The sequence below is a fragment of the Macaca nemestrina genome, chromosome 15, assembly GCF_043159975.1.
Source record: "Macaca nemestrina isolate mMacNem1 chromosome 15, mMacNem.hap1, whole genome shotgun sequence".
Classification (NCBI taxonomy): domain Eukaryota; kingdom Metazoa; phylum Chordata; class Mammalia; order Primates; family Cercopithecidae; genus Macaca; species Macaca nemestrina.
The window spans coordinates 28,498,414-28,518,951 of NC_092139.1; the positions used below are offsets into that span (position 1 = coordinate 28,498,414).

The 20,538-nt window shown below is 49.7% G+C and overlaps 1 protein-coding gene across 4 annotated transcripts in view; it reads right to left on the reverse strand.

Moving 5' to 3' along the window:
• The window catches only part of LOC105496296 (DLG associated protein 4), a 234,076-nt gene that overhangs the window by 204,912 nt on the left and 8,626 nt on the right, over positions 1 to 20,538 (reverse strand). The gene's annotated exons all lie outside the window — the stretch shown is intronic.

Sequence of the window (20,538 nt, forward strand, 5' to 3'; positions counted from 1 at the left end):
GGTTTCTTGCTCCTAGTGCCTCTGAAGGCAGGTCCCATGAGCTTCCAAGTTCTGCCTTAGCTCCATAATGGCAGGGACTGGGGAAAATTATCTAGATTTTCACCCATTTGGGAAACACCTGTCAGTGCCTCCTCAGTGCCAGCCCCAAGCTGCGTACCCGAGATCCAGACCCACATGGACCCACGCTTGAAGGGCTTCGAGGCCAGCAGGGGCAGACCCAGCCAGGAAGACCTGGGCTACAGAACGCCGTGTGATGCACAGGGCAGAAGGGTGGAGTGGTTTGCAGGGAGTCACACAGCCACCCACACATTCAAATCCTCACCTATGCTATGCAGCCTTGGGCGAGCCTCAGTTTCCTCACAGGACTGCTCCAAGGAATCAAAGCCATCCACTGGATAAAGGAGGAAGCGCAGTACAGCTGTGACCACCCAGGGAGTCAGGGGAGGCTTCTGAGAGGAGGTGACACTGGAACCAAGCCTTGAAACATGCACGGGAATCCACCAGGCACACAGAGGTGCATCAGGCAAAGGGCAAGCGTGGGCAAAGGTGGAGTGGCTGGAACAGAGTGAGGTGCTCAGGGAGCTCAGGGGTTTAAAAAAAACCCCTCTATTAACTTCTTAGTATGAAAAATGTCAAGCACACACCAATACAAGAAGAGCTGCATTTTCACGGTGAATTTGCAGCAGGATGAGTATGCTGCCCTGATGCCCTCTCAACCCTGTGCCCACCCTCTGTGACCCTCAAAGTGGGACCAGATGGCCTCAGAATCCACTTCAAGGCCAAGGTCTCTGAAGCCCCCACAACTGAACAAATGTTCAGTCGTTAAGAGCCGGAGGTAGCATCTCCCTTTTACTAGCTAGTAAAAAAAGAGAGGGAGAGAAAAAGAAGAAAAAATAAGTCTTTTTCCAGCCAGACTACATCCTGCATCTGAGAGGGTGAGAATTTGCTCTTGGAAGGAAAGAAAGAGCCTCCTGTCTGGAGCTTCCTCTTTGAAGCTCCATGAATATACATGGTGGCAGGCGAGAGCGTTCTTTGAGATGCTAACAAGCTGCCTTACCTTGGAAAATTGAGGTCATGGCTCAGAGGGGGCCTTGACTGGTGGGGGGCTGGGATGGGATAGGAGGTGCCAGAGAGAATGGAGACCCAGGCAGGCCCAGCTCTGATCCAGGGCAACTCCTTTCCCCTCTGAGTCTCCACTTCCTCACCTGTGAAATGGGGACACCTCCTCCAGGGGCTGCAGGGACAGATGATGCACAGTGAGGCACCCAAGATGGCACAGGCGGGCGGATCACTTGAAGTCAGGAGTTCGAAACCAGCCTGGCCAACATGGCAAAACCCTATCTCTACTAAAAACACAAAAATTAACTGGATGCAGTAGTGGGCGCCTGTAGTCCCAGCTACTAGGGAGGCTGAGGAAGAAGGCTTGCTTGAACCCCAGAGGCAGAGGTTGCAATGAACTGAGATCGTGCCACTGCACTCCAACCTGAGCAACAGAGTGAGACCCTGTCTCAAAAACAAAAACCAACAAATAGGGAATGGGCAGGACAGAGAGAGGCTGCAGGTGTCGAAAGGAGAGGGAAGGAGCGGGGCTGTGGAGATCGGCCCATTTCTTGGTGAAGAGGACGAGGCTCAAAGGCTGGGAAGGACTCATTGGAAGGCTCTGAATCCCTTGCCCAGCCCAGCCTCCTGCCCCTACCCAGACCTCATCCTCTCCATCCTGTCCAGATGACTGGCCCAGCCTCCTCCTGGGCATCCCTTCTCCAGAGGAAGTCTCATGCCCATGAATCTGATCACATCACTTCCCGGCTCCAAGCTTTCCAAGGTCTCTGGCTTGACTCAGGGAAAACCCATGTCCTTCCTATGGCTAGATGCACCCCCTGTCCTTATTTCTCTCACTTCATCTCCCCCTACCTGCCCCTGACTCTTTTCCAGCCGCATCTGAACATGGCCACCAGCACAGCCTCCCCTGTTTGTTCCCTGCCTGGAACCCCCACCCCATCCCAGATCCTCAAAAGACTGGCTCCTTTATAAGTGTTCAGGTTTATAAGTGTTCACTTTATAAGTGTTCAGGTCTCAGCTCAAATGTCACTTCCCCAGAGAGGCCCTCCCTGACCACCCCAGCAGACGCCTGTCACCCTGCTGCTCTCCATCACAGCATTTATACTAGCAGCAATTATTTTACTTTTGTTGAGAGCTCTGTGAGGGCAGGGACCACATCTGTCTCCAGGGCACACAGTAGGTGCTCCATCAACATGTTAAACACCTGTGAGTGGGTAAGTGAAAAGAGGCTGAGGCTTCCATCTCTGCATCCGTCTTTAGTGATGTGGGAGATTCTGCTGCCAGGGAACCCCCTTCTCTGGGCCCTCTCCCCAGGGACAGAGTGAGTTGGGGCTGAGGCTGGGTGGGCAGAGGGCCAGCAGCCTGAGTGACCCTGCCTGGCTCCTAATGCTGCCCAGACTGCAGGTCTAATTGCTACAACTCCAAAGCAAAGGGAGGTAATGAGGTGGATTAATGTTCCCATGTTGGTCCTGCTCCCTCCAAGGCCATCAGTGAGCTGGAGGAGGGGCAGCTGGGGCTTCAGGAGATGGGCCTCCCAGTGGCTGGGGCGCCTGACCCCAAGTTGGCCCTCCCACCTGGCCTCTCCCACTCTTCCCCTCATTTTCTGACAGCGTGAGTCCTCCCTGAAGGGCCGGGAGCAGATGCTCAATAGGTGCCTTTGGAGTGTGGGCACTGGACAGGGGACCCATTTATTTCTCAACAGCTGAGAGAGGAAGCCAAGGCCCAGGGAAATGGGGTGGCCTCCCCACAGGCCCCCAGCTGGGATGAGCTGTCTCTCTCACATGGCCCACCTTGTGAGGGACAGCCCAGCCCTCTCTCCTCACCACTTAAATTGGAAGCAAGGGAATGATAGATGATGATAATCATAATAGTAATAATAATAATAACGACAACAGTTAACATTTACGGTCCATAAGGCACTGTGATAAAAACTCAAAAGTCGGCGGGGCCTGGTGACTCACACCTGTAATCCCAGCACTTTGGGAGGCTGAGGTGGATGGATCACGAGGTCAGGAGATCGACACCAGCCTGGCTAACATGGTGAAACCCCGTCTCTACTAAAAATACAAAAAATTAGCCGGGCGTGGTGGCAGGGGCCTGTAGTCCCAGCTACTCGGGAGGCTGAGGCAGAATTGCTTGAAGCTGGGAGGCGGAGGTTGCAGTGAACCGAGATCACACCATTGCACTCCAGCCTGGGTGACAGAGCGAGACTTCATCTCAAAAACAAAAAAACTCAAAAGTCACTGAAGCCTCAGCAACCCTATGAGGTAGGTCCCATAAAGGCACATGTTACAGATGAGGAAACTAAGGCACAGATAAGTGAAGGCGCTGAGCTGAGGTCCCACAGAGAGTAAATAGGTCCGCCTCTAGAAGCCATATAGTCCACCACCTCCCTCCATATTCTCCACTCAGAGTCCAACCTTGGCTCTAGCCTGGGGCATGGAGGGGCAGTCACCTAGCCCTATTCCAGTCCTGCTACCCCCACCACGACGGCTGGAGCTGCCAATATGGTCAGAACCTTCCCCACAAAACCCTCCTCTGGCCTGGCCCATCAGGCTCCTCACTCCTTCAAAGGCAGGCTCTGGAAGAACGAGACACGCTGTGTTTTAATTGTCATCATCATTTTTTTCTCGTTACAAAAGCAATATACGTTCACTGTAGAAAACTGGAAGAAAACAGAAAGTCATTAGGAAAATAAATAAAATTATTCTTCTCCCAGAGATGACTGCTTCTGATATTACGGTCTGTGTCCTTCAGTCTTTTTTTTTTTTTTTTTTTTTTTTTGAGACAAGAGTCTTGCTCTCACCCAGGCTGGAGTGTGAGATCTTCGCTCACTGCAACCTCCACCTCCCCCGTTAAGTGATTCCTCTGCTTCAGCCTCCCAGGTAGCTGAGATTACAGGTACCTGCCACCATGCCCAGCTAATTTTTGTATTTTTTAGCACAGACAGGGTGTCACCATATTGGCCAGGCTGGTCTTGAACTCCTGACTTTGTGATCTGCCTAACTTGGCCTCCCAAAGTGCTGGGATTACAAGCGTGAGCCACCGTGCCCGGCTCAGCCTTTTTATTTTCTATACATAATCAGGGATAGAGAGGAAGTGTCAGGACCAAAAGCTTGGTGGAGGCCACTTCTGATTCAGTTTTTCCATCCACGTCATCAAGACATCTCTCAGGGGCACAAGGTTCGCGCTGTGTCTGGCCCTAAGCTGAATATCTTGCACACATTACTTCAGTTAACCTCACTACAATCAGATAATATAAATATTAAAATTCCAGTTTTACAGATAAGCAAATGATACTTCAGAAAGGTAAAGTAACTAGCCCCAGGTCACATAACTGGTGACCTGAGGTACATCCAGGTTCAAATTCATGACTGTTTGGCTCCAATAATCTGAACTGTTTTCTTAAAATTTCCTGGAGCTGAAATTGCCAGGTCAAACATATATAAAATTCCAAGCTTGGCCAGGTATGGTGGCTCACGCGTGTAATCCCAACACTTTGGGAGGCCGAGGTGGGCAGATTACCTGAGGTCAGGAATTCAAGACTGGCCTGGCCAACATGGTGAAACCCCGTCTCTACTAAAAATACGAAAATTAGGCCGGGCGCGGTGGCTCACGCCTGCAATCTCAGCACTTTGAGAGGCCAAGTTAGGCGGATCACAAGGTCAGGAGTTCAAGACCAGCCTGGCCAATATAGTGATACCCCGTCTCTACTAAAAAATACAAAAATTAGCTGGGCGTAGTGGCTCATGCCTAAGGCTGAGGCAGAAGAATCTGGTTGAACCTGGTTGCAGTGAGATGAAATTGCACCACTAAACTCCAGCCTGGGCAATAGGAGTAAAATTCCGTCTCAAAAAAAAAAAAAACCCAAACTGTGTGACAATTCTGTACCAACTTGCCCTGGAGAAGCTGAGTGATCAAATCAAGGGGCACACCCAACCACCTGACACACTGGCCACTCTACCAATGTGCACTTTAAACACAGAATTTTTTTGTTTTTTTGAGATGTTGTCTTGCTCTGTTGCCCAGGCTGGAACACAGTAGTGCATTCTCAGTTCACTGCAACCTCCACCTCCTGGGTTCAAGCAATTCTCCTGCCTCAGCCTCCTGAGTAGCTGGGATTACAGGCGTGTACCACCACACCCAGCTAATTTTTATATTTTTAGTAGAGACAGAGTTTCACCACGTTGGCCAGGCTGGTCTCGAACCTCTGACCTCAAATGATCCACCTGCCTTGGCCTCCCAAAGTGCTGGGATTACAGGCGTGAGCCACTGTGCCTGGCAACCTTGGAATTTAACCAGATAATTCTTATCTGGAACAAAGGAATGTCCTGGAATGCAGGTATATCCCTCAGCCTAGCAGATGGATAGAGAAACTGAGGCAAAAGTGGCCTCCACCAAGCTGTGGGCTCTGACACTTCCTCTCATTCCCTGTGCTGCACTCTGCCAGGTGTAAAATTATAAATTATAAATCTTCACATTTCAGGAACTAAATGAACCCAAGGACAAAAAATATGAAGAAAACCATATGGAGGTAAATCATAACCAAAGTATTCAAAACCAGTGGTAAAGAGTAAATCTTGGCCTGGTGTGGTGGCTCAAGCCTGTAATCCCAGAACTTTGGGAGGCCGAGATGGGCGGATCACGAGGTCAGGAGATCAAGACCATCCTGGCTAACATGGTGAAACCCCATCTCTACTAAAAAATACAAAAAACTAGCCAGGCGAGGTGGCAGGCGCCTGTAGTCCCAGCTACTCGGGAGGCTGAGGCAGGAGAATGGCATAAACCTGGGAGGCAGAGCTTGTAGTGAGCCGAGATTGTGCCACTGCACTCCAGCCTGGGCAACAGAGTGAGACTCTGTCTCAAAAAAAAAAAAAAAAAGAGTAAATCTTACGCCAGGCATGGTGGCTCATGCCTGTAATCCCAGCACTTTGGGAGGCCGGGGCAGGTGAATCACTCAGGGTCAGGAGTTCGAGACCAGCCTGACCAACATGGCAAAACCCCATCTCTACTAAAAATATAAAAATTAGCCAGGCGTAATGGTGCACACTTGTAGTCCCAGCTACTCGGGAGGCTGAGGTAGGAGAATCACTTGAACCCGGCTGGCAGAGGCTGCAGTGAGCTGAGATCATACTACTGTGCTCCAGCCTGGGTGACACAGTGAGACTGTCTCAAAAAAAAAAAAAAAAAAAAAAAAAGAGAAAATCTTAAAAGTAGCCAGAAAAAAAAAAAAGATATGTGTTACATACTGGTAACAAAGATACGCATAACAGCATATTTCTTGTCAAAAACAATGCAAGTGAGAAGACAGTGGAACAACTTTAAAATACTGACAGAAAAAAAAAATCTGTTAACTTATAATTCCATGCCCAGTAAAAATAACTTTAAAAAAATGAAGGCAAAATAAAGACTTTTTCAGACACAGGAAAGCTGAAAGAATTCCTCACCAGCATACTCACACTATAAGGAATGTTAAAATCCTTCAGGCTGAAGGAAAATGATACCAGAGAGAAATATGAATCTATAAAAAGGAATGAAGAGCATTGAAAATGATAACTACATGGGTAAATATATAGGATTATGTTTCTTATTATTTAAATATCTTTAAAAGATAATGACCATTGAGACAAAAACAATAACAATGTAGTGTTGTGTTTATTACATATATAAAAGTCAAATGCATAATAATAATAATAATAATACAAGACCGAAGAGATGGAAGCATGCTATTGTGATGTACTATACATGAACTGATATAATATCACTTGAAAGTAAACTGCTTTAAGTTTAAAGTATAGATTGTAAGCCATACTACAAACACTAAAATAAAAGTTATAGCTATAATTAACAAGAAATAAAGTGGAATAACAAAAATGTGATTAATTCTAAAGGTAGCAGAAAAATAAGAAAAAAGAAACAAAGAATAGTTGGGGCAAATAGAAAACAAAGAGCAAGATAAAAGACTTAAACCTGGGGTGAATCTGGGGCCCAACTTGTTGGGTTTTCCCTGAGTACTGCTTTAACAGCATCCAGGAAATTTTGATATGTTGATATATGCTGCCTACAAGAAATGCTCTTCAGATATAAAAACACAAACAGGTACAAAGTAAAAGGATGAAAATATATAGACCATGTTAATACCAATTTTAAAATCTTGAGGGCTACATTAACATTAGAAGAAGTCTATTTCAGGCCAGGCACAGTGGCTCATGCCTGTAATCCCAGCACTTTGGAAGGCCAAGGCAGGAGGATCACCTGCCTTGGTCAGGAGTTCAAGACCAGTCTGGTCAATATAGTGAAACCCTGTCTCTACTAAATATACAAAAATCAGCCAGGCATGGTGGTGCGCACCTGTAATCCCAGCTACTCAGGAGGCTGAGTCAGGAGAATTGCCTGAACCCAGGAGGTAGAGGTTTGCAGTGAACTGAGACTGTGCCATTGCACTCCAGCCCAGGCGACAGAGTGAGACTCAGTCTCAAAAAAAAAAAAAAAAAGGTATATTTCATAATATTATAAAATCATTTCATAATGATAAACAGGTCAATGCATCAATAGGAATGATGATCCTAAATATGTATGCATTGAATAAAAAAGCTTCAAAATACATAAAGCAAAAAGGGATAGGAATGTAAGGAGAAATAGGCAAATCTCCAATTATAGTCAGAGATGTCTATAGCTCTCTCTCAATAATTGGTAGAGCAAGTGGACAGAAAATAAATAAGGATAGAGAAGATTTGAAAATGATCAACCAACTTGACCTGACATTTATAGAACACTCCATAGCCTAACAACAGAATACATACTCTTTTCATGGAACATTTACCAAGATAGACCAGATTCCAGGCCATTAAACAAGTCTCGATACATTTTAGAAGATTAAAGTTATGCAAAATATGTTATATCATCTTAATGGAATTAAAAAACTAAACTAAAAACAATTAACAGAAAGATCCCTGAAAAATCCTCAAATATTTGGAAATCAGATAACACATTTCTAAAAAACCCATGGGCCAAAGAGGGAAGCAAAAGGGAAATTAGAAACTACTCTGAACTGAATAAAAATGAAAATATAATATATCAAAATGTGTGGGGTGCTGCTAAAGCAGTACTTAGAGGAAACTTTATAGCACTAAATGCCTATACTCATGAAGACAAAAGCTTTAACATCAATGACCTCTGCTTTACCTTAAAAAAACAAAACTAGAAAAAGAAAAACAAATTAACCCTGAACTAAGTGGGAGAAAGAAAACAGCATCAGAACAGAAAATCACTAAAAGAGAAAACAAACAATAAGAAAAATCAGTGACACCAAAACTGTCCTTCAAAAAGATCAATACAATTGATAAATATGTAGCCAGACTGATCAAAAATTAAAAATAAGAAAGACAGAGAGATCAGACACATATTACAAATATCAGGAATGAAACAGGTCACATAGCTACAGAGTCTACAGATATTAAAAGGATAATAAGGTTCAAAACTTATTACAAAGCTACAATAATCAAGTCAATGTGGAACTGTCATAAGGATAGATCAATGGAACAGAACTGAGGATCTAAAAACAACTACAACAACAAATCTCACATTTATGGTTAATTGATTTTCAAAAGCGGTGCCAAGACCATTCAATGGAGAAAGAACAGTCTTTTCAATAAATGGTGCCAGCACAACTTATTATTCATATGCAAAATAATTAAATTTGACCCCTACCTCACACCAGGCACAAAAAATTAACTCAAAATGGATCAAATACCTAAATGTAAGAGCTAGAACTATAAAGCTCTTTATTTTATTTTATTTTATTTCATTTTATTTTATTTTATTTTATTTTTTTGACAGAGTCTCACTCTGTTGCACAGGCTGGAGTGCAGTGGTACAATCTCAGCTCACTGAAACCTCTGCCTCCTGGGTTCAAGTGATTCTCCTGCCTCTGCCTCCCTAGTAGCTGGGACTACAGGTGACCACCACCACACCCGGCTAATTTTCGTATTTTTAGTAGAGGTGAGGTTTCACCATGTTGGCCAGGCTGGTTTCAAACTCCTGACCTCAAATGATCCTCCCAACTCAGCCTCCCAAAGTGCTGGGATCACAGGCATAAGCCACCGTGCCCAGCCGAACTATAAAGCTCTTAGAAGAAAACACAGGCATAAATATTCATGCCATTGAATTAGGCAACTGTTTCTTAGATATGACACCGCAAGAAAATACACCAAAAGAAAAAAAAAAGAGATGAATTGGACTTCACTAAAGTTTAAAACTTTCGTGCTCTAAAGCAGGGGTCCCAAGTCCCTGGGCCATGAACCTCTACCAGTCTGTGGCCTGTTAGGAACTGGGCCACAGAGCAGGAGGTGAGCAGCCGGCAAGCCAGCGTTACCGCCTGAGCTCCTCCTCCTGTCAAATCAGCGGTGGCATTAGATTCTCACAGGAGTACAAATCCTACTGTGAACTACGCATGCGAGGGATCTAGGTTACATGCTCCTTATGGGAATCAAACTAATGCCTGATGATCTGAGATGAAACAGTTTCATCCCAAAACTTGCCTTCCATGAAACCAGTTCCTGGTACCAAAAAGGTTGGGGACCCCTGCTGTAAAGGCATTATCAAGAAAGTGAAGAGACGGCCGGGCGCGGTGGCTCAAGCCTGTAATCCCAGCACTTTGGGAGGCCGAGGCGGGTGGATCACGAGGTCAGGAGATCGAGACTATCCTGGCTAACATGGTGAAACCCCGTCTCTACTAAAAATACAAAAAACTAGCCGGGCGTGGTGGCGGGCGCCTGTAGTCTCAGCTACTTGGGAGGCTGAGGCAGGAGAATGGCGTGAACCCGGGAGGCGGAGCTTGCAGTGAGCCGAGATCACGCCACTGCACTCCAGCCTGGGAGACACAGCGAGACTCCGTCTCAAAAAAAAAAAAAAAAAAGAAAAGAAAGTGAAGAGACAACCCACAGAATAAATAAACTCTACTCTTGGTATATAACCAACAGAAATAACCTCATAAGTTTCCCAAAAGACATCTATCTATAAGAAAGCTCAAAGCAGCACTATCCATATAGTCAAAAACTAGAAATATTCCAAAATCTATCAAGAATAGAATGGATAAAGTATGACATATTCGCTAAATGGAATACTAGGCAGCAATATAAAAGAATGAACTTACCAATACACCCAACAGCCATGATGAATCTCATTGACAAAGTGAGGAGCAAAAGAAGTTAGCACAAAAGAGACAATCTGCATGATGTTGTTTATATGAAGGTGCGAAGAAGACAAAACGAAGCTATGGCTTTAGGAGTTAGAATACTGGCTAACCCTGGGGGAGGGAGGTAGGGAATTAACTGGAAAAGGCAAGACAGAGCCTTTTGGTAGAGCTGGAAATATCCTATATCTTTTTTTTTTTTTTTTTTTTTTTTGAGACAGGGTCTCTCTCTCACTCCAGGCTGAGTGCAGTGGTGAGAACATGGCTCACTGAAGCCTCAACCTCCCAGACTCAAGCGATCCTCCCACCTTAGCCTCCTCCCGAGTAGCTGGGACCACAAGCACGCACCACCATGCCCAGCTAGATTTTGTATCTTTTGTAGAGACGGGGTTTCACCATGTTGCCCAGGCTGGTCTCAAACTCCTGGGCTCAAGCGATCCACCCTCCTCAACCTCCCAAAGTGTTGGGATTACCGACGTGAGCCGCTGCACCCGGCCTGGAAATATCCTGTGTCTTGACCTCAGTGGTGGTTACAAGGGTGAGATATATGCATATATCAAGCTATACTACCTGCTTAAGATTAGTACACTCTACAACACGTGTTATACCACAACTCAGAAATTTCAAATATAATAATACCTGGCAGGATGGCCAGCATCAAGGGGAGAAGTAGCTGCAGATGAGCCGGACTAATGTGACCCTATTGCAAAATCATCTGCACAGATGCCCTCCGTCTACAGACGACTTTGACATGCCAAGAGCTACCATTTATAAGCACTTGCTGTGTGCCACATGCTGTCCTAAGCAGTTCATTAAGTCATTTCATCCTCACAATAGTCTTATGAGGCAGGCACCATCACTGCCCCTACTTTACAGATGACGGGAACTGAGGCACAGAGAAGTTAGGTAACTTTCTGAAGTCAAGCCCCCAATAAGTAGCAGAGCTGGATTTGCATCTAGACCTTCTGGCGCCACAACCCATACTCTTACATAAATTCCCAAATCCTGACCATAGTGCAGAAGGCCCCATACGGTCTGGCCCCCGCCACCCTCTAGTGCTTCACCTGTCCTCCCTCCACATCCCAACACTCCAGCCTCACCATCTTCCTTCCTCTTCCCTGAAAACCCCACCTTCCTTACACCCCGGGGTTTGCACATTTGCAGTTTCCTCTGCCGGAATGTTTTCTTCTGCTCCTCTTTGCTGGGGCAACTTCTCATCCCTTAGGTCTCAGTTCAAGTGTCACCTCCTCCAGGAAGCCTTTGCGACTCCAGTCAGGGCCCATGGTCCCCGTGACCCTCCTCCGTGGGCCTCATCACTGTTTTACCTGCTTTTGGAGTTCCCTAAGGGCCACTCTATGCCAGACCCTGTGGTGGGCAGAGGGGACATGGCTCTGAGTGAAAGGGACTCTCCTGGCCCTTAGGGCTGGAAGGTCGGCATCAAAATGTGGTCACCACTGCAGGTAGATCGAGGGGGATCTGTACGTTTTTCTTTATACTTTGGGTTTTATCTGCTGGATATTTTTCTGGTGGGCAGGTACTATTACCAAGCCCTCGGCATTTCCCCACTCTGGGACCCCCACCTTTCTCCTTCCTCGCTCCCTCCCCATGCTCGTTCTCCCAACTCTGCCTACAGCCCCAGTGGGAGGGATATTAATAAGCAGGAGTGAGAAGGTCACCCAGCTCACAAGCACTGAGTCCTCCTAGACTCGGGCGCAGATGAAATGCACTGAGGCAGGGGAGCGCACCAGGCGCTGAGCACGTGTGAGCTATTTCTGATTCCCACCAGGCCGGGCAGAGCACATCTGAGGTGGAAGCCGGGGCCAGCCTGGTGAGTGGCTGTGGAACCAATGACCAGCTGCCCCAGCCATGCTCACACCAGACATGGCCACTGCCCTGCTGGAAACTCCCCCGCAGCCCTCCAGGGCCCATGCGGCAGCTGAGGCCCTCAGCCTGGCACTCGAGGCTCTGAAAGACCCCATCCCTGCCTGTCTTCTTGCTCCCCATTTTCCCAGGTGCAGCCAGGTCTTCCCTCTACCCTGGCCCTTTGCACGTGCTGTTCCCTCTGCCAGGAAGGCCTGTTCCATCTCCAGGTGTGGACTCACTCTCACTTAACCAACGGGTGTCCGCTTGGACCACTCCTTCCTCTGAGAAGCCTTCCCTGACCATCACCCCAGCGTGGGTGCCCTTGACCTAGGGCTTCCTGCTGCCATGCAGGTACCCGCTGTTGTCTTCGTGGTCTATGATCCCGCTCCTAGACTGTGATGTGGCTCCTTTGAGGGCCTTCATCTCCATGTCCTACATCCAGCAAGGACCTGGCCCGCAGCAGGCGCAAATCCTCTTTTGCTAACTGACTACACAGGGGACAAAGTGCTGAGTCCTGGGGAGGACTACAGGAGGGTTCGGGGACTCAGAGGAAGTTGGGGGCAGATGGAGAGCCAAGGATTGATTTGGCTGTGACTTGGAGGTAAAGAGTCAGAGAGATGTGGCCTTAGGCAGCAGAGAGGGTGCAGAGGGAGACCAGTCCACAGTCAGTAGAGGGCCAGGCCTCTGTCTGATCAGTGTCCCCCTCACCCAGCCAGTAGCCCCCAGAGGTCCCAGGCAGGTGGGCAAAGGGGGCCCAGACTCCAGGTGCCAGGTGTGGCTGCTCACAGGCCCTGCCTCCCCAGCCCTGACAAGTACAGCGGATGCAGAATCTGTCTGGAACAAAGCATTTCATCTAAATATATCTGCTTTCCAATGCAGGGCACGCAGCAAGGGACTGGGGGGCACGACGCAGGCCTGCAGTGTGAGGAGAACCGGAGTCCCCACCCACAGCCCCACAGCCCCACTGCCGCCTGCCCTGGCAGAGGGAGTCCACCAGGGCGAGGGTCAGGGTGGCCCTGGCTGGGCCCCTCCAAGCAGGGTTCCCATTGCCTGAGCTCCCACCCCAAAGCTGCCACTTTGAATGTGGGCCAGGCACAAATCAGGACAATAGAGGAGGGAGGGGACACAGGGTGGGGCTGGGGAAGGGGGACACAGAGGAGGGCTTGGAGGAGGGGACAAAGGGAGGCCTGGGAGAGGAAGACACAGAGGCGGGCCTGGAGGAGGGGGACACAGAGGGAGGTCCGGGGGAGGGGGACACAGAGGGGGGCCTGGGGAATGGGGACACAGAGGGGGGCCTGGGAGAGGGAGACACAGAGGGAGGCCCGGGGGAGGGGGACACAGAGGGAGGTCTGGGGGAGGGGGACACAGAGGGGGGCCTGGGGAATGGGGACACAGAGGGGGGCCTGGAGGAGGGGGACACAGAGGGGGGCCTGGGAGAGGGAGACACAGAGGGAGGCCCAGGGGAGGGGGACACAGAGGGAGGCCTGGAGGAGGGGGACACAGAGGGAGGTCTGGGGGAGGGGGACACAGAGGGAGGCCTGGAGGAGGGGGACATAGAGGGAGGTCTGGGGGAGGGGGACATAGAGGGAGGCCTGGGGGAGGGGGCCTTGAATCCAGGTTCCTCAGATTCCAGACTCTCCCCACTACCTTGCTGTGAGAGAGGCACAGAGAAGGAGGCAACTCCAACAGGGTCACACAGAGGCCTGGGGTGGTGAGGGGAGGAGGACCCAAGCACCCACCTCCCAGGCCTCCTAGTCACCCTGGGGGCCCCTAGATTTCTCTTTAGCTCCTTGATGTTCTCCCAAGAATCCCTAAGGAGTTGGGCGGCAGGAAAGGCACTGGACTGAGAGTCATGAGGCTGTGATGCTGTCCCCGCTCCACCTCTGAGGCCTTTGGACTAGTCATCTGTGGGCCCTGGTTTCCCCCTCTGTGAGGTGGGGACAAGCACTGTGCCCTCTGCGCAGGGCTCTTTCCACAGTGCTCACCCTTGGCCCACTTTCCCAGGCTGGCCCTTCTGTGAGCTGCCCTGGGCTAGGCTAGGGAGGGAGTGCCAGAAGGTTCCGGGGGGTGTGCGGGTGTCAGAAGAGAGCACAGTAACACCAGCTGCCTTATTTTGGGGACTTGCTGTATGCCAGGCTCTGTCCTCAGTACTTGAACACACAGGACCTCAATTCACCCTCAAACCAAGCCTCTGAGACAGGCAATGACACTGTTATCCCTCCGAGGACAGAGGGGGAAACTGAGGCTGAGAGAGGTTTCTGTGACCTGCTCAAAGTCACACAGCCGGTGATCGGAGCAGGGACTCAAACTTGGGCCACCCCTCAAAATCGGCAGCTCCCTCCCTCCAGGCCTGAGACTGATGCCCACCTTTCCAACTAGTTTTGCTCTTTTTTTTTTTTTTTTTTTGAGACAGAGTCTCACTCTGTTGCCAGGCTGCAGTGCAGTGGCGCAATCTCGACTTGCTGCAACCTCCACCTTCCGGGTTCAAGCGATTCTCCTACTTCAGCCTCCTGAGTAGCTGGGACTGCAGGCATGCACCACCACACCCAGTTAGTTTTTGTATTTTTAGTAGAGATGGAGTTTCACCCTGTTGGCCGGGATGGTCTCCATCTCTTGACCTCATGATCCGCCCACCTCGGCCTCCCAAAGTGCTAGGACTACAGGTGTGAGCTACTGCTTCTGGCCTCAGTTTTGCTCTTGTAATGGTAAACAAAATCAGAAAAAACCCTGCTCATTAGAACAGCTCGTCATCAACAATCACTGCTATGAACACCTCATTTCCAGACAGGCCTGAAGACCCCACCCAGCCAGAGCCTCTCTGCCCTTGTCCGTCTCACCCAAGGCAGGAGGGTGCAGTGGTTAAGATCCTGGGCAAGGGCTGGATGCACACTTGTAATCCCAGCACTTTGGGAGGTTGAGGAGGGAGGATCGCTTGAGGCCAGGAGTTCAAGACCAGCCTGGGCAGCAAAGTGAGACCCCTCTTTACAAAAAATTTTAAAAATTAGCCAGGTCCAGTGGCACACCCCTGTAGTCCCAGCTACTTGAGAGGCTGAGTGGGGAGGATCGCTTGTGCCCAGGAGTGGGAGGCTGCAGTGAGCCATGACTGCACTACTACCTTTCAGCCTGGGAGACAGGGAGACAATTCTGGGTCCACCAGCTGCCGGATGAGCGACCTTAGGAATGTCACTCTTCCTCTCTGTGCCTTGCCTCCTCTCCTGTGAGGACAGTGGCCCCTTCTGCTTAGAGTCCCAGGGCATATTGGAGAGACAGCTGGTGTCAAGCTGTGACCCAGAACCCACTCAGAAACAGCCCTTATCACTGCCTAACCTGACCATCATGAGGGTAAACTGGATGCCCTCAAAGTCACTCCTGGAGTGGACTGTGTGTGTGTGTGTGAGTGAGAGCACACATTTATTAGTGCTTTAAGCTGCTAAGTGTTGGGGTAATTTGTTCCACAGTAATAGGTAGCGAGTATAGAAGATGAGCCTTGATTCAGGGTAGAATTGAGGCTGGAGAGAATCAGGGCTGGCTTCAGAGGCTGTGCTGGACCATGCTCCCAGGCTGGGCACGCCCAGGGCTCTTTCCTTTAGTGGCCCTGATCTGTCCAGAGGACCATCCCTGCCAACCTCAGCCAGCCCTGTGTGGCTGCTCTTTATGACTGTGTTGGACTCAAGAACGGATCTGACTCAGCTATGTGCAGCACCCAGTTAGACGTGCTCACCTCTCAGTTTTCAGAAAATTCTCACAAGAGTGCTGGGCTCGGTGGCTCACACCCACACCACCAGCAACTCGGGAGGCTGGACAGAGGATTGCTTGAGCCAGGAGTTCAAGACCAGCCTGGGCAACATAGCAAGACCCCATCTCTAAATTTTTTTTAAAAAATGTAGCTGGGCATGGCAGCATGCAACTGTAATCCTGGCTACTTGAGAGGCTGAGGTAGGAAGATTGTTTGAGCCCAGGAGTTAAAGGCTGCAGTGAGCTATGATCATGTCACTGCACTCCGACCTGGGCAACAGAGCTCTGTCAAAAAAAAAAAAAAAAAAAAAGAGGAAAGGAAGGAAAAGAAAAGAGAAGAGAGGAGAGGAAAGGAGAGGAGAGGAGCGGAGAAGAGAGGAGAAAAGAGAAGAAAAGAAAAGAAGGAAGGAAGGAGAGAGAGAGAGGAAAGAAAGAGAGAGAGAGAGAAAAAGAAAGGAGAGGAGAGGAGAGAAAGGAAGAAAATTTTCACAGTAGCCTCCTTGGAGGTTAACATTATTATCCCCAGTGCCTAGAATAGTCTCTGGCACATAACAGATATTCATATTAGTGTAGACTAGGTTACAGTAATAAATAGACTCTAAAATTTCAGAGGCTTCAAGAACAAGAAATTTATTCCTATCCTGGAGAAAGATTTTCAAACAGTTGAGCTTCTTCCCGGTTGAAAAGCCAGCCCTGGTAGGTGTGCAAGCCAAACAGGTTGCCGGTCAGCCAGCTCCCTGTCTGCCCAGCCTCAGTTACTCCCTCAGTGCCAGGTCCAGGTGAGGGGGTGGCCCCCAGAGAAGAGGCTGGGGAGGAGAGGAGTGATGGGCTGCAATGGGACGGGCTGGCCTGGGCTGCTGTCCAAGGCACCCCCGGGAGACCCAGCTCCTCTGTGAGGGGGCGCTGGGGAGCACTGCTGAAGGGGATGGGCTGGTGAGCTGGGCTGCCTTTCCACCCCGACCTGTTCTCAGGCCCACCTGGACTACCAGGCTCAACAATGCTCAGGTAACACACACGCTGTGCCCCTGCTGTGTGCCAGGCCCCAGCCTCTGCCCGGTGGGAGACCCTCACAGTCTAGTCCGCTGAGGGGGTACGGTGACCCATATGGTTGGGAAAGGCAGGTTTCCTGGAAAGGGGAGGTCCGAGCTGAGCCATCAGTAACAAATCAGAGTTACCAAGCCAAGACTGTGGGGAAGGATTTCCAGGGAGAGGGAACAGTAAGCACAAAGGCAGGAAAGCCAGAGGACATGGAAGGTTCTGGGCATGCCCAGTCATTCAGCATTCAGGTGAGCTGTGGGTGGGGTGAGATGGGGGCACAGCAGGAGGGGCTGCTGAGGTGCACAGAGGCAGGTGACAGGGGCAGCAATGGCCTCATTCAGGGCTCTGGGCCATGAGCAGCTGGATGTGGTTACTTAACCTGCGTGGAGGACGCACCAGCAGGAAATCAGTTAGGAGGCAGGGATGGTCATCTTTGCCAGAGGCCATGAAGGCTGTTGCCAAAAGATGCTTGAGAAGGGGAGGTCAGTGAGGAAGGAGCCCAACTTCCGCTTTGTGGCTGATCCCCCAGACGCATCTCAAGGGCTCAGGATGAGACGCTGCCTTCCCGCTGGCCTCCAGGACCAGGCTTGTCATTATCAAACCCAGCCTTGCAAATGGTTCCTGAAAGCCACAGGGCTGGTGGGCCACACCACCCACTCCCAGGCTGCCCACTGCCTTTGTCTCTGCCCGGCCAGTGTCAGCAGAGAGAGGCCACAGACTGAGATGGCAGAGGTCAGTCACCTCTGGCCTTGGCCTCAGCAGCAGGCAGGCAGCCAACACCGGGAAGTACCAGGAAGGCCTGGGGAGTGGTCGGCGAGGAGAGCACTGTAGGTCTGCCCTGCTCTGGAACCTTCTGTGGCTCCCTAGTTTCTTTCAGTGGGATGCTCCCAACAAGAGGAGGCTGAGAGGCTGGGAAGGGGAGGCCCAGCCCCTCTGACTTGCTGCAGGGCCTCAGGAACGTTGCTCAAATGTCCTGAGTTGGACTCAGTGATGGCCACTGGCTCTGCTAGCTGTGGCCAGGAAAGACCATCCAGCAACCCCAGGGACCCAACCATGTTCACCAAGTTTCTAGTCTTGCCTAGGCAGGCTGCTTCGTGGCTCCGAGCCTCAGTTTCCTCCTGTCACCAGTCCTTGCGGTCCATGAAGCCCACGCAGCCAGCCCTGACTCTTCCTTATTCCAAGTTCCTGGCTGCTCTGTCCAGGCTTGTGACCCATGGCTCTCCGTGCTGCCCCCACACCCCACCACACCCCCCCTCACTCTCAGGTCTCAGCTCCTGGACCCCAAGACGGCTAAAGTCTCCTCTTAGCTCTCCTGGGTCGCAGTGTCTGTCACTATTGTGAGTTTATATTCATCTGGGAGGTGATGTAACACAACACACACAAACACACACCTCACAGCACACACACACACCACATCACACACACCACACACACATCACACCACACATCACACACACACCACATACCACACATCACACACCATACACACACCACACACACATCACACCACACACATCCCACACACCGCACACACCACACATGCACCACACACAACATACATAACACACACACCACAAACACACATCACACACCATACACACACATCACACACATCATACATAGCACACACACCACACAACATACATAACATACACCACACACTGCACACCCACACCACACACTCATCACACCACACACATCCCACACACTGCACACACCACACATGCACCACACACAACATACATAACACACACACCACACACACCACACACCATACATAACACACCACAAACACACATCACACACCACACACACACATCACATACACCATACATAGCACACACACCACACAACATACATAACATACACCACACACCACACACCCACACCACACACACATCACACCACACACCCACCCCACACACACATTACACCACAAACCCACTCCACACACATCATACCACACACCCACACCCCACACCACACATCACACACACTACACACCACACACACACCACACTATATATAACACACACACACCACACACACCATACATAACACAGACACAACACACAGCACACAGCACAACCACCAAACATACACACACTACTACACACCACACACATTACACACCACATACCCACACCACACATACCATACATAACACATCATACACATCACACTTCATACACACCACACACCACATCACACACACCACATACACATCACACACACCACACCACATACCACACATCACACACCACACATCACACACACCACACACACACACCACACACACATCCCACACACTGCACACACCAAACACACACACTGCACACCATACATAACACACACACACCACACAAACACCACACACCATACATAACACACCACACACACACATCACACACCACACACACCACACACACACATCACACACATCATACATAGCACACACACCACACAACATACATATACACCACACACCCACACCACACACATCACACCACACACACATCCCACACACACATCACACCACAAACCCACTCCACACACATCATACCACATACCCACACCCCACACCACACATCACACACACTACACACCACACACATACACACCACACCATACATAACACACCACACACACACATCACACACCACACACACCACACACACACATCACACACATCATACATAGCACACACACCACACAACATACATATACACCACACACCCACACCACACACATCACACCACACACACATCCCACACACACATCACACCACAAACCCACTCCACACACATCATACCACATACCCACACCCCACACCACACATCACACACACTACACACCACACACATACACACCACACCATACACAACACACACACACCACACACACCATACATAACAGACACAACACACAGCACACAGCACAACCACCAAACACACACATACCACTACACACCACATACATCACACACCACATACCCATACCACACATACCATACATAACACATCATACACATCACACTTCATACACACCACACACATGCCACACAAATACCACACCACACACACCATACATACCACACACACAGCCCACACACTGCACAGATGCCACACACAGCACACATGCCACACTGACATCACACACACACCACACACATGCCAGATACCTCAGACACCATAACACACACACACCACACACACAACCACCAAACACACAACATATATACACCACACACGCACCACACACATGCCACACACACCACAAACCACACAGATGCCACACACACCACACACCGAACTACCAAACACACAACACATACACACCACACACACCATACATACCACACACACACCACACAGATGCCACACACATCACAGAAATGCCACAAAGATACCCCTCACACACACCACACACATCACACACACACCTCACATACATACCACACACACCCCACATGTATACCACAACACCATACAGATACCACACACACACCACACAAATCACATACACACCACACAGATACAGATACCACACACACCATACATGCCACGTGTACATACCACACAGTATACATACCACACACACAACAGATACCAAACTCATACCACACACACACCACACATACAGCATACATA